We start from the raw sequence: 12,541 nt of genomic DNA, 5'->3' as shown, positions 1-12,541 counted from the left end.
CTTCCTGCCTATTGAGGTGCTACACCTCCCTCCCCCTGTGTACTGCTGTCCTCACTCTGTGTGTCCTCCTGCTAGGTTGGGTCATCCACCACCTCATCTTCCACTTCCACACCCTGGTCCTCCTCCTGACTTTCTGGCAATTGTGTCTCACCATCATCATCCACCTCTTGCGACAGTAATTGCACTTTCCCACCATCGCCTTCATGTGACTGTGTCTACTCCAATATTTGGGCATCACTACACGTGTTCTTCGCATCACCCTCTTGAAGCTGGCTGGGCGAGAGGCCAGAATCTACAAATGGAAAAGTGAACAGCTCTTCTGAGTGTCCAAGTGTGGGATCATTTGTCTCACTCGGCACTCGGCATGGTGGGAGGAAGGAGGATCAGGATGAGGAATATGCGGTCCAGACTCACGGCTACTGAGACTTGACCGTGTGGAAGACAGGGTGGAGGTGATGGTGGCCAAATGACTGAAAGCATTATCTGCTATCCAACCAATAACCTTTTCACACTGCTCTGTGTTCAATAGTGGTGCTCTGCGGTCCCCTAGTAATTGGGACCGGAAAATCAAGCGATAAGATGTGGGTGTTTTTTGTGGCACAATTTCACCTTACCCACGGCCACGTCCTCGGGCTATGCATGCACCATCACATCCACTTCCTTGTCCCTTGCCACGCACCTTGTCCATTTTAAATGGAGGACAATATTTTCCACTTTCACGAGAAATGGCTGATTTTGGAACGCAGTTCTATGTGATATGTCTGACAGAGAACCACGATTTTAAAAAGCAGGCCTGTAATTAACTAATATTCCTGTACATGGAGACCTAGTGTAAATAGCTTCACTGACACACTGCAACAGAATGAAAATGGAAGAAATGTATGATTTTTGAACAGTGTTTTAGGTGATATGTCTGACAGGGAACCATGGCATTAAATAGTAGGCCTATAATTTACTAATATTATTCTACACGGAGACATAGTGTGAATAGCTTCACCAACACACTGCAATAGATGGAAAAGGAGGCAATATTTTCCATGTTCAGTTCAAATTTCTGGATTTTTATTGCTGTAATGTGGAACAGATCTGGCTTTATTCTGCAGTGAGCAGAAAAATGGTGTACTCTGGATTGCTTTTTAAGCAACTAACCAGGATTAAGATAAAAAAATGTTTCCCTGGCCCCTGATATCTGGGGCTATATCTATAAATATCTGTAATTATTACCACAGCAGCAGACAGGACGTTCAATGGATCCCCTTGTGCTGTACTATACACTGCAGCTTGCCAGATTACACTGCCTGTCTGCCTAGCACTGATTATATGCAGCTGGATTAGTCCTCAGAAGGACTGTTGGTTCAGATGGATATATAGATGTATATATGTTGTGGAATAGCTATACTATCTATGAACAAGCAAATCTCTCCCTGACTCAGCAGCAGCTCTCCCTACTCTGCCTGTTTCCGGAGTAGACTGTGACGAGCATGGAGGTGGCCGGTCTTATACACACCTGATGCTGTGCGGCCAGTCAATCACTGTAATGCCCACAGCCAACATGGCTACGGCATTACAGTGCGTGGCAGGGAATCCCTGCATGTTTATTGGCTCTCTAAAGAGCGCCAAACATGCAGGGCCAAGTGCTAGGGAACTACAGGGGTACCTGTATGGCGATTGGTGAAGAACCAATATAGGGCCTGTAGGGGAGACAGGGTGATATCAGATCAGCCTAGGAGGTCTCCACTCCCCCCTTTCCCTAGAGTCTGGGCTCCCTTCTTCCCTTTGTGTTGCACTTAGTCTTTCCTACACAGTGCGTGACATTATCACCCGCCGTGCACATTTAGGGGAAAAAAAAAACCTGAAACTTGGTTTTATTTGTGCGTTGTTTTTTTTCGGGCATGTTTTTTTCAGCAACAGCATCAGTGGCTACAGGTCACTAATGTGGGGGTTTCTGCATTTAGGCCTGTCCAGTCTGAACCCAAGGTTGCCCTTTCGGGCAGGTTTTCCGGCGCTAGGGACAAGTTTTTTGTGTTCAAAGAGGCCTGCAAATTGTACTTTAAACTTTGCCCTTACTCCTCCATAAGTGAGGAGCAATGGGTGGGAAACGTGATCTCAATCCTGCAGGGAGATCTGCAATCCTGGGCTTTTTCTTTACCACAGGATTCGGTTTGTCTCCTGTCTGTGGAGGTTTTTTTTGGGACCCTGGCCCTCATCTATGATTATCCTGACCGAGTCTCCTTTGTTATGATCTGCAACATGAACTAAGGAAAGATAGGGGAAGGCTGTCCCTACAGTAAGACTAAGCTGAATCCCGATGATGTAGCGGGCTGCCTGTTCCTAGCGAACAGACCCGCCTTAGTCCTCGGCTAGTCTGAACGGAGACCTATAGCATAAGGGAAGGGGTCCCTAAAAGAACTAAGGACTGGGACAAAAAAAATGGGACACCTCCTAAACAGAGAAGTTGTTGCAGAACACAAAAATACAAACTGACAAAAATGTACTAAAGGTCCCAGAAGGGCCAAACGATCTGACAGAGATAGGCACAGAAGCGCCTGGCTAGAGAAGCAGTAAAACACTGAAGTCCAGCACAGCCAAAAGGGCGGAGCTGGAATATAAAGGCAAATGGTCACATGACCGCAAAATACAAGAAGGAAAAAACAAACAAACAGGAGGGTTCTAACAGTACCCCCTCTTTTATGAGGATCCTCCAGATCCTCCAGGCCCAGGCCAATCTGGAGACTTCCTGTGGAAAGCTCTGACAAGCCTAAGGACAGCTACTCACGTGTTGCTGAAGCTCGGACACCTCCAGAGACAATCCCTGCAGGCGTTGAGCCAAACCTTGGACGGAAACCATACTGATCCCCGGATTTCTTTCCTTTTAGTTTTTTTGGGCTGGACTTACTGTTATGATCTGCAACATGAACTAAGGAAAGATAGGGGAAAGCTGACCCTACAGTAAGACTAAGCTGAATCCCTACGATTTAGCGGGCTGCCTGTTCCTAGCGAACAGACCCGCCTTAGTCCTCGGCTAGTCTGAACGGAGACCTATAGCATAAGGGAAGGGGTCCCTAAAAGAACTAAGGACTAGGACAAAAAAATGGGACACCTCCTAAACAGAGAAGTTGTTGCAGAACACAAAAATACAAACTGACAAAAAAGTACTAAAGGTCCCAGAAGGACCAAGCGAACTGACAGAGATAGGCACAGAAACACCTGGCTAGAGAAGGAGTAAAACACTGAAGTCCAGCACAGCCAAAAGGGCGGAGCTGGAATATAAAGGCAAATGGTCAAATGACCGCAAAACACAAGAAGACAAAAAAAAAGCAAACAGGAGGGTTCTAACATCCTTGGCTGAGTCTAGGCAACGTTGCCTTCAGCAGGGGAATCGGTCAGTGAAGACTTACAGTTCTCAATTCCATAGATGGGCAGCGGATTCAAAATGGGATGATTCAGCCCTTAGATGTTAATTTTGTGTGGGCCTTATTGAAAGGTTGAAAGTTGATTTGGCAGTATATGAAACCCCTTGGTCCTTGGAGGCTGCTATGTCGTTGGCTATACATATTGATAGACGCCTTCGGGATAAGCGGGTGAGACTGCATTCTCCAGGGCCTTCTTGTCGTGGTTGTGTACCTCTGCTGGGGGAACGGTCTGGCAGTGAACCAGTACTGGGGGAGGTGGAGGAACCCATGCAGTTAGGGGATGCCTCTGCATCATATATTTCCCCGGAGATTCACAAGAAAAAAGGCGTATTTTTTTTGTGGGAGAAAGGGACATTTTATTGGGCCCTGTCATTCGGTCCCTAAGCAAAAGGGAGACTCAATTAACACTTGGTAGTCTGGAGTTGCATAAGCAAGGGGTGCTGTTTTCACCAACCTGCAGTTCTTGGTTTGTCCTGACAGCAGAGGTGATGCTAGAAAGCGAGAAAATTTCTGTGTTTGTTGACAGTGGAGCTGGAGTCAGCATGGTTGATGCTGAGTTTCTGAAAGCTCACGGTCTTTCTTGCTGTACTTTAGCCTTTAGTACTAAGCCTATTCCCATCTTCGCCATCAACTCAGTGCCATTTGCACAGAAAAAACTAACTCAGATTGTTCATAGTGTAAAACTGAGGGTGGGGTCGGTTCATTGTGAGATAATTCCTTGCTACAGTGGGTACAGAAAGTATTCAGACCCCTTTAAATTTTTAACTCTTTGTTTCATTGCAGCCATTTGGTAAATTCTAAAAAGTTCATTTTTTTTTCAAATTAAAGTCCACTCTGCACCCTATCTTGACTGAAAAAAACAGAAATGTAGATATTTTTTCAAAAAAAAAGAAAAAACAATATATCACATGGTCATAAATATTCAGACCCTTTGCTCAGTATTGAGTAGAAGCACCCTTTTGAGCTAGAACAGCTATGAGCCTTCTTGGGAATGATGCAACAAGTTTTTCACACCTGGATTTGGAGATCTTCTGCCATTCTTCCTTGCAGATCCTCTCAAGTTCTGTCAGGTTGGATGGTGAACATTGGTGGACAGTAGAGTTGAGCGAGCACTAAAATGCTCGGGTGCTCGACCAGAGCAACGAGCCCAATGTTAGTCTATGGGAGCCCCAAGCATTTTTGCGGCGGCACCCCCGGAAGTCTGTAGAAAGCCTAAAAAGTGCCCAAAACGATAGTGACAGTGCTCAAATGACATGGGGACAGCATGGGGATCGCCTCAGGAAGCATTTATGACCCCCAGGTCACTGCTGTCAACAACATGGTCAGAGGTATTAAGCCACTTTTACAGGCTCACAATAAAACATTCAAAAACGAAACTGAAATGGTTTTCCTGTGAAATATGTTAAGGAACATCCTTTCCAGGGTAAAGACTTGTGTATAAGGTAAAATAAATAACCAAAAACAAAAATACTCCTCCACACCTTGGGCTATGTTCACAAGTAGCATTTTTTATGTGTTTTTGCACTTTTGTATTGCTTTCAACGGTGACAAATGCATTCACCGGGAAATGTCATTTTAACATTTTACAACCTTATCTGGCCATGTGCTGTGTGACACATGCATTCAGTGCTGAAAAGACATGGGAACAGCATGGGGAAGACCCCTGGAAGCATCTCTCACACCCAGGTCACTGCCTAAAAGTGTGCCCATCAGAAGTGATCCTTGCCGCATCAGAAGATGCAGACTTGCAACTATCCACGTGCCAGTCCTTGTCCCAGGGCAGTGTTCAATTGTACCTCCCCCATTCCTTGCAATGCAAGCGCAAGTATGCAGCCTGCCACCCACCCACTCCCAGATGTCCACGCTTGGTCACCAGCCGCCAGGGGAGGCCGGGTGTCCACGCTCGATCCCCAGCCACCAGGGGGCTACCGGGTGTCCATACACGGTCCAAAGCCACCCCTATTTGTTCCGGTAACCTTCCCCACACTTTTCTTAGCCTGGCCTGCTTAAGGGCAGCATTGGACGAGCCTACTAGAGAGCCAGACTCATCTGGTGGGCCCTGGCTTCTCCATCAGAGAAGTTGAGAGTGCCAAGGTGAAGAGCATGATGATGATGAAAGAAGATAGCATCTGCTTTGTTTTCTTGGAATGCAAGCGTAAGTGTGCAACCTGCCACCCACCCACCCCCAGGCTGCAATACCATACTGCTACCTTGCTTGCACTTGAAATGAGGCCTTTTAGGCTTGTGGAGGCAGATGGCAACCACCATGTCATGGCTGCGTCGGCGGCCTGGTATCCATACTCAGTCGCAAGCCGCCCGGCGGCCTGGTATCCATACTCAGTCCCCAGCCACCCGGCGGCCGGGTGTCCACGCTTGGTCCCCAGCCGCCAGGGGGTGGCCGGGTTTCCATACTCGGTCCCCAGCCGCTTCGCGGCCGGGTGCCCACACATGGTCCCCAGCCACCTGGGGGCGGCCGGGTGTCCATAAACGGTCCCCAGCTGCCCCTATTTGTCCCGGTAACCTTCCCCACACTTTCCTTAGCCTGGCCTGCTTTAGGGCAGCATTGGACGATCCCACCAGAGAACCAGACTCCTCCGGTGGGCCCTGGCTTCTCCATCAGGGGAGTTGAGAGTGCCAAGGTGAAGAGCATGATGATGATGATAGAAGTTAGCATCTGCTTTGTTTTCTTGGAATGCAAGCGTAAGTGTGCAACCTGCCACCCACCCACCCCCAGGCTGCAATACCATACTGCTAGCTTGCTTGCACTTGAAATGAGGCCTTTTAGGTTTGTGGAGGCAGAAGCCGGCCACCATGTCATGTCTGCATCAGCGGCCTGGTATCAATACTCAGTCCCAAGCCGCCCGGCGGCCTGGTTTCCATACTCAGTCCCCAGCCGCCCGGCGGCCGGGTGTCCACGCTCGGTCCCCAGCCGCCAGGGGGCGGCAGGGTGTCCATACTCGGTCCACAGCCGCCCCGCGGCCGGGTGCCCACACACGGTCCCCAGCTGCCTGGGGGCGGCCGGGTGTTCATAAACAGTCCCCAGCCGCCCCTCTTTGTCCCAGTAACCTTCCCCACACTCTTCTTAGCCTGGCCTGCTTTAGGGCAACATTGGACGAGCCCACTAGAGAACCAGACTCCTCCAGTGGACCCTAGCTTCTTCATCAGGGGAGTTTAGAGTGCCAAGCTGAGGAGCATGATCATGATGATAGAAGTCAGCATCTGCATTGTTTTCTTGGAATGCAAGCCTAAGTGTGCAGCCTGCCACCCACCCACCCCCAGGCTGCAATACCATACTGCTAGCTTGCATGCACTTGAAATGAGGCCTTTTAGGCTTGTGGAGGCAGATACCAGCCACCATGTCATGGCTGCGTCGGCGACCTGGTATCCATACTCAGTCCCCAGCCGCCCGGCGTTCGGGTGTCCACGCTCGGTCCCCAACCGCCAGGGGCCACTGGGTGTCCATACTTGGTCCCCGGCCGCCCCGCGGCCGGGTGCCCACACACGATCCCCAGCCGCCTGGGGGCGGCAGGGTGTTCATAAACAGTCGCCAGCCGCACCTATTTGTCCCGGTGCACCTTATACACAAGCGCGCATTTCAAAACATTACCTGTGCCCTCCCCAGTGCATTTAGTGGGAAGGACAGCCTAACCATAAACACGTGGACAAGTGTATGTGGCCAGGGATGGTCCATCTCACTGACGCCTTCACACTGGGTTAATATTGTGGAAGCCGGGACACAGCTGGACACTGGGATGCAACACGTCCTCCAGACATAGAGGATTGCGGATCCTGGGTCAATCAGGCTTCAACACAAAGTTCAGAAGGTAGACTGCAGCAGTGGTCGGCCTCCTACACAATGAGTAAATAGTTCATGATCATTCATGAGGCCATCCATCTCCTTAGCTTTCTGTTCCTTGGAATGCAAGCGCATGTATGTAGTAGCGGCTAGGCCTGAGGTGGTCAGCGTTTTGACGCATATCCTACCTCCTCCGAGGATTTCTGTGGACAATTTCTGGAAGGTTTTCCTGCTACTATCCCAGTTCTATGACTCCCATTAAAACAAAGCTTCAGGTGATGAATGATGGATGAGGTGGTTGTAAAGGAGAAAGAGCAGGAGGAACAGGGACCATTCACATCAATATCAGGCCAGTCAACCACACATGTCTTGTAGGATATGTTTCTGTACCAAAAGGAGCGGTTCAGCTACATAGTTATAGGGCACACAGTGAGTGAATGTACAGTACAGACCAAAAGTTTGGACACACCTTCTCATTTAAAGATTTTTCTCTATTTTCATGACTATGAAAATTGTACATTCACACTGAAGGCATCAAAACTATGAATTAACACATGTGGAATTATATACCTATCAAAAAAGTGTGAAACAACTGAAAATATGTCTTATATTCTAGGTTCTTCAAAGTAGCCACCTTTTTGCTTTGATGACTGCTTTGCACACTCTTGGCATTCTCTTGATGAGCTTCAAGAGGTAGTCACCGGAAATGGTTTTCACTTCACAGGTGTGCCCTGTCAGGTTTAATAAGTGGGATTTCTTGCCTTATAAATGGGGTTGGGACCATCAGTTGTGTTGTGCAGAAGTCTGGTGGATACACAGCTGATAGTCCTACTGAATAGACTGTTAGAATTTGTATTATGGCAAGAAAAAAGCAGCTAAGTAAAGAAAAACGAGTGGCCATCATTACTTTAATAAATGAAGGTCAGTCAGTCCGAAAAATTGGGAAAACTTTGAAAGTGTCCCCAAGTGCAGTTGTAAAAACCATCAATCGCTGCAAAGAAACTGGCTCACATGAGGACCGCCCCAGGAAAGCAAGACCAAGAGTCACCTCTGCTTCTAAGGATAAGTTTATCCGAGTCACCAGCCTCAGAAATCGCAGGTTAACAGCAGCTCAGATTAGAGACCAGGTCATTGCCACACAGAGTTCTAGCAGCAGACACATCTCTTCAAAAACTATTAAAAGGAGACTTTGTGCAGCAGGCCTTCATGGTAAAATAGCTGCTAGGAAACCACTGCTAAGGACAGGCAACAAGCAGAAGAGACTTGTTGGGGCTAAAGAACACAAGGAATGGACATTAGACCAGTGGAAATCTGTGCTTTGGTCTGATGAGTCCAAATTTGAGATCTTCGGTTCCAACCACCGTGTCTTTGTGCGACGCAGAAAAGGTGAACGGATGGACTCTACATGCCTGGTTCCCACCGTGAAGCATAGAGGAGGAGGTGTGATGGTGTGGGGGTGCTTTGCTGGTGACACTGTTGGGGATTTATTCAAAATTGAAGGCATACTGAACCAGCATGGCTACCACAGCATCTTGCAGTGGCATGCTATTCCATCCAGTTTGCGTTTAGTTGGACCATCATTTATTTTTCAACAGGACAATGACCCCAAACACACCTCCAGGCCGTGTAAGGGCTATTTGACCAAGAGGGAGAGTGATGGGGTGCTACGCCAGATGACCTGGCCTCCACAGTCACCAGACCTGAACCCAATCGAGATGGTTTGGGGTGAACTTGCCCGCAGAGTGAAGGCAAAAGGGCCAACAAGTGCTAAGCATCTCTGGGAACGCCTTCAAGATTGTTGGAAGACCATTTCCGGTGACTACCTCTTGAAGCTCATCAAGAGAATGCCAAGAATTTACAAAGCAGTCATCAAAGCAAAAGGTGGCTACTTAGGAGAACCTAGAATATAAGACATATTTTCGTTTTTTTTCACACTTTTTTGTTAAGTATATAATTCCACATGTGTTAATTCATAGTTTTGATGCCTTCAGTGTGAATGTACAATTTCCATAGTCAAGAAAATACAGAAAAATCTTTAAATGAGAAGGTGTGTCCAAACTTTTGGTCTGTACTGTATACCAAAAATTTCGAGTCACTCCAATGCCCCTTGGAAGTGACATGGAGGGCCTTAACTAAACCGTTCTTTTTATTCATAGCAACTGGGTCTCCTGTACACTGTTGGCCTAATCAGTGAATGGAAGGCTTTCCAAAAATTATGAGGAAATGCAATGCCCCTTGAAACATACGTGGATTACAGCATACTAAAAACCTTCTGTAATGCACACGCCCGGGCTGAGTGGCGTGTGCGTGTATATGTAGTGATTCCACTGGAACGTGCCGGAGAGTGAATGCCTGGAGGGGCGTAACTAAGTATTCACCCGATCCGACCAGGGTCGCACGACGGCATACGACGCCAGTGCACCAAGGAGGAACCGAGCAGAGGGACCAGGTGTTACTCCAGGACAGACCCCGGACACGGCTGTTGACCCACACCAGGGAACACAGGAACAGACAGGCTAGGCTGGCACACGGACTGGTGGGTATAGGCAGGCACGACTGGTATGCAGGCAGGCGGGTATGCAGGCAGGGGGGTACAGGCAAGCACGGCTAGAGTGCAGACAGGGAGGTACTAGCAGGTTGGAACCGCCGGAGCGGTGAGCAAGGCAGAGCAGGCTAGAACCGCCGGAGCAGTGAGCAAGGCAGAGCTGGGGGGACAGGGCTCTGTTCAAATGGAACAGACAGGAAGGGAAAGGCAGAACCAGATACCCACAGGGTACTTGCAGTGAAGTAGCGAGTGGACCACAAACTCACAAACGGGAGTGACAATGAGTAGGAGTTAGGTACGAGTTCAGACTCTGCAGAAAAAGGGAAGGTACGGACATAGAGAAAAACAGGAAACAGGAAAACAGGCTAGGAGAGTATTCAGACAAGAACAGACACAGCAGCAAGATACAGGAGCGGGTCTAGGTATGCGGCCCCTAGAAGGCGGAACGAACAGGCTAGGAGCGTGTTCAGACAGGAACAGGCAAGATACAGGAACGGGTCTAGGTATGCAGCCCCTAGAAGGCGGAAGGAACAGGCTAGGAGCGTGTTCAGACAGGACAGACAAGATACAGGAGCGGGTCTAGGTATGCGGCCCCTAGAAGGCGGAACGATCAGGCAAGGAGCGAGTTCAGACAGGCCTGGAAATACAGCCTCCAGGAAAGGCAGGCAAGCAAACACAGAAAGGGACCTGGCACATTCAGAGTGAAAGAGCACACTGAATGAAACACAATGCTCAGGCAGGGATTCCAGAGTGATAGTCTGGACTGGAGATCAAGTGCACGCTCTTGCACAGTGGGAGATGGACCACTATGCAAGGACGCCACCAGGTATGTTACATCTTCTACCCATTATTGGGGAGTGGGCCTCCCTTAGTTTTCGCCTATGCATTGAAAAGGAAAAGCTGACTAAAATTAGGAGCAAATGCAATGCCCGTTGCAAGAGTCGTGGAGGTTAGAGGTAATTAAAAACAACATTTCAATGCCCCTTGGAAGAGCTGTAGAGTTCAGAGTGGTTTAACCAGACGGTTTTAATGCCCCTTGGAAGAGACGTGGAGGTCACAGTAGCTTAACAAGATGGTTTTAATGCCCCTTGGAAGAGCCGTGGAGTTCAGAGTGGTTTAACAAGATGGTTTTAATGCCCCTTGGAAGAGTGGTGGAGGTCGCAGTGGAATAAAAAGACAATATCAATGCTCCTTGGAAGAGTGGTGTAGGTCGCAGTAGAATAAAAAGACAATATCAATGCCCCTTGGAAGAGTGGTGGAGGTCGCAGAGGAATAAAAAGACAATATCAATGCCCCTTGGAAGAGTGGTGGAGGTTGCAGTGGAATATAAAGACAATATCAATGCCCTGTGAAAGAGACGTTGAGGTCACAGTAGCTTAACAAGATGGTTTTCATGCCCCTTGGAAGAGACGTGGAGGTCACAGTATCTTAACAAGACAGTTTTAATGCCCCTTGGAAGAGTGGTGAAGATCGCAGTGGACAATATCAATGCCCCTTGGAAGAGACATGGAGGTCACAGTAGCTTAACAAGATGATATTAATGCCCCTTACAAGAGCCATGCAGTACAGCATATTAAAAACATTATTCCCATTATTGGGGAGTGGGTCTCCCATAGTCTTTGCCTATGCTTTCCAAGCAAAAGCTGCCAAAAATTAGGACGGAGGAACTTGCAATGCTGGCAAACAAGAGCCATGCAGTACAGCATATTAAAAACATTATTCCCATTATTGGGGAGTGGGTCTCCCATAGTCTTTGCCTATGCCTTTGAAGCAAAAGCTTCCAAAAATTAGGACGGAGGAACTTGCAATGCTGGCAAACAAGAGCCATGCAGTACAGCAAATTAAAAACATTATTCCCATTATTGGGGAGTGGGTCTCCTATAGTCTTTGCCTATGCCTTCCAAGCAAAATCTGCCAAAAATTAGGATGGAGGAACTTGCAATGCTGGCAAACAAGAGCCATGCAGTACAGCATATTAAAACCATTATTCCCATTATTCTGTAGTGGGTCTCCCATAGTCTTTGCCTATGCCTTCCAAGCAAAAGCTGCCAAAAATTAGGACGGAAGAACTTGAAATGCTGGCAAACAAGAGCCATGCAGTACAGCAAATTAAAAACATTATTCCCATTATTGGGGAGTGGGTCTCCCATAGTCTTTGCCTATGCCTTCCAAGCAAAATCTGCCAAAAATTAGGATGGAGGAACTTGCAATGCTGGCAAACAAGAGCCATGCAGTACAGCATATTAAAACCATTATTCCCATTATTGGGTAGTGGGTCTCCCATAGTCTTTGCCTATGCCTTCCAAGCAAAAGCTGCCAAAAATTAGGACGGAAGAACTTGAAATGCTGGCAAACAAGAGCCATGCAGTACAGCAAATTAAAAACATTATTCCCATTATTGGGGAGTGGGTCTCCCATAGTCTTTGCCTATGCCTTCCAAGCAAAAGCTGCCAAAAATTAGGAAGGAGGAACTTGCAATGCTGGAAAACAAGAGCCATGCAGTACAGCATATTAAAAACATTATTCCCATTATTGGGGAGTGGGTTTCCCATAGTCTTTGCCTATGCCTTCCAAGCAAAAGCTGCCAAAATGTAGGATGGAGGAGCTTGCAATGCTGCCAACACAGACCATGGTCACCCTGGTGGTATAGTGGTGGTGGAGGATGAGGATAAGGAGAAGAGCAAAATACAGCCGAAATGTGGAAGCGTATACCCATGTGTGGGTGTGAAGCGGTGCATGGGAATTCACCTCCCGAAATAACACAGTGGATTTGACTTTATGATACTC

Source organism: Phyllobates terribilis, unplaced genomic scaffold (genome assembly GCF_046119375.1).
Source record: "Phyllobates terribilis strain yellow unplaced genomic scaffold, ASM4611937v1 Scaffold_11__3_contigs__length_659146591, whole genome shotgun sequence".
In the NCBI taxonomy this organism is placed as follows: domain Eukaryota; kingdom Metazoa; phylum Chordata; class Amphibia; order Anura; family Dendrobatidae; genus Phyllobates; species Phyllobates terribilis.
Note: the sequence above shows the minus strand (reverse complement) of the source record.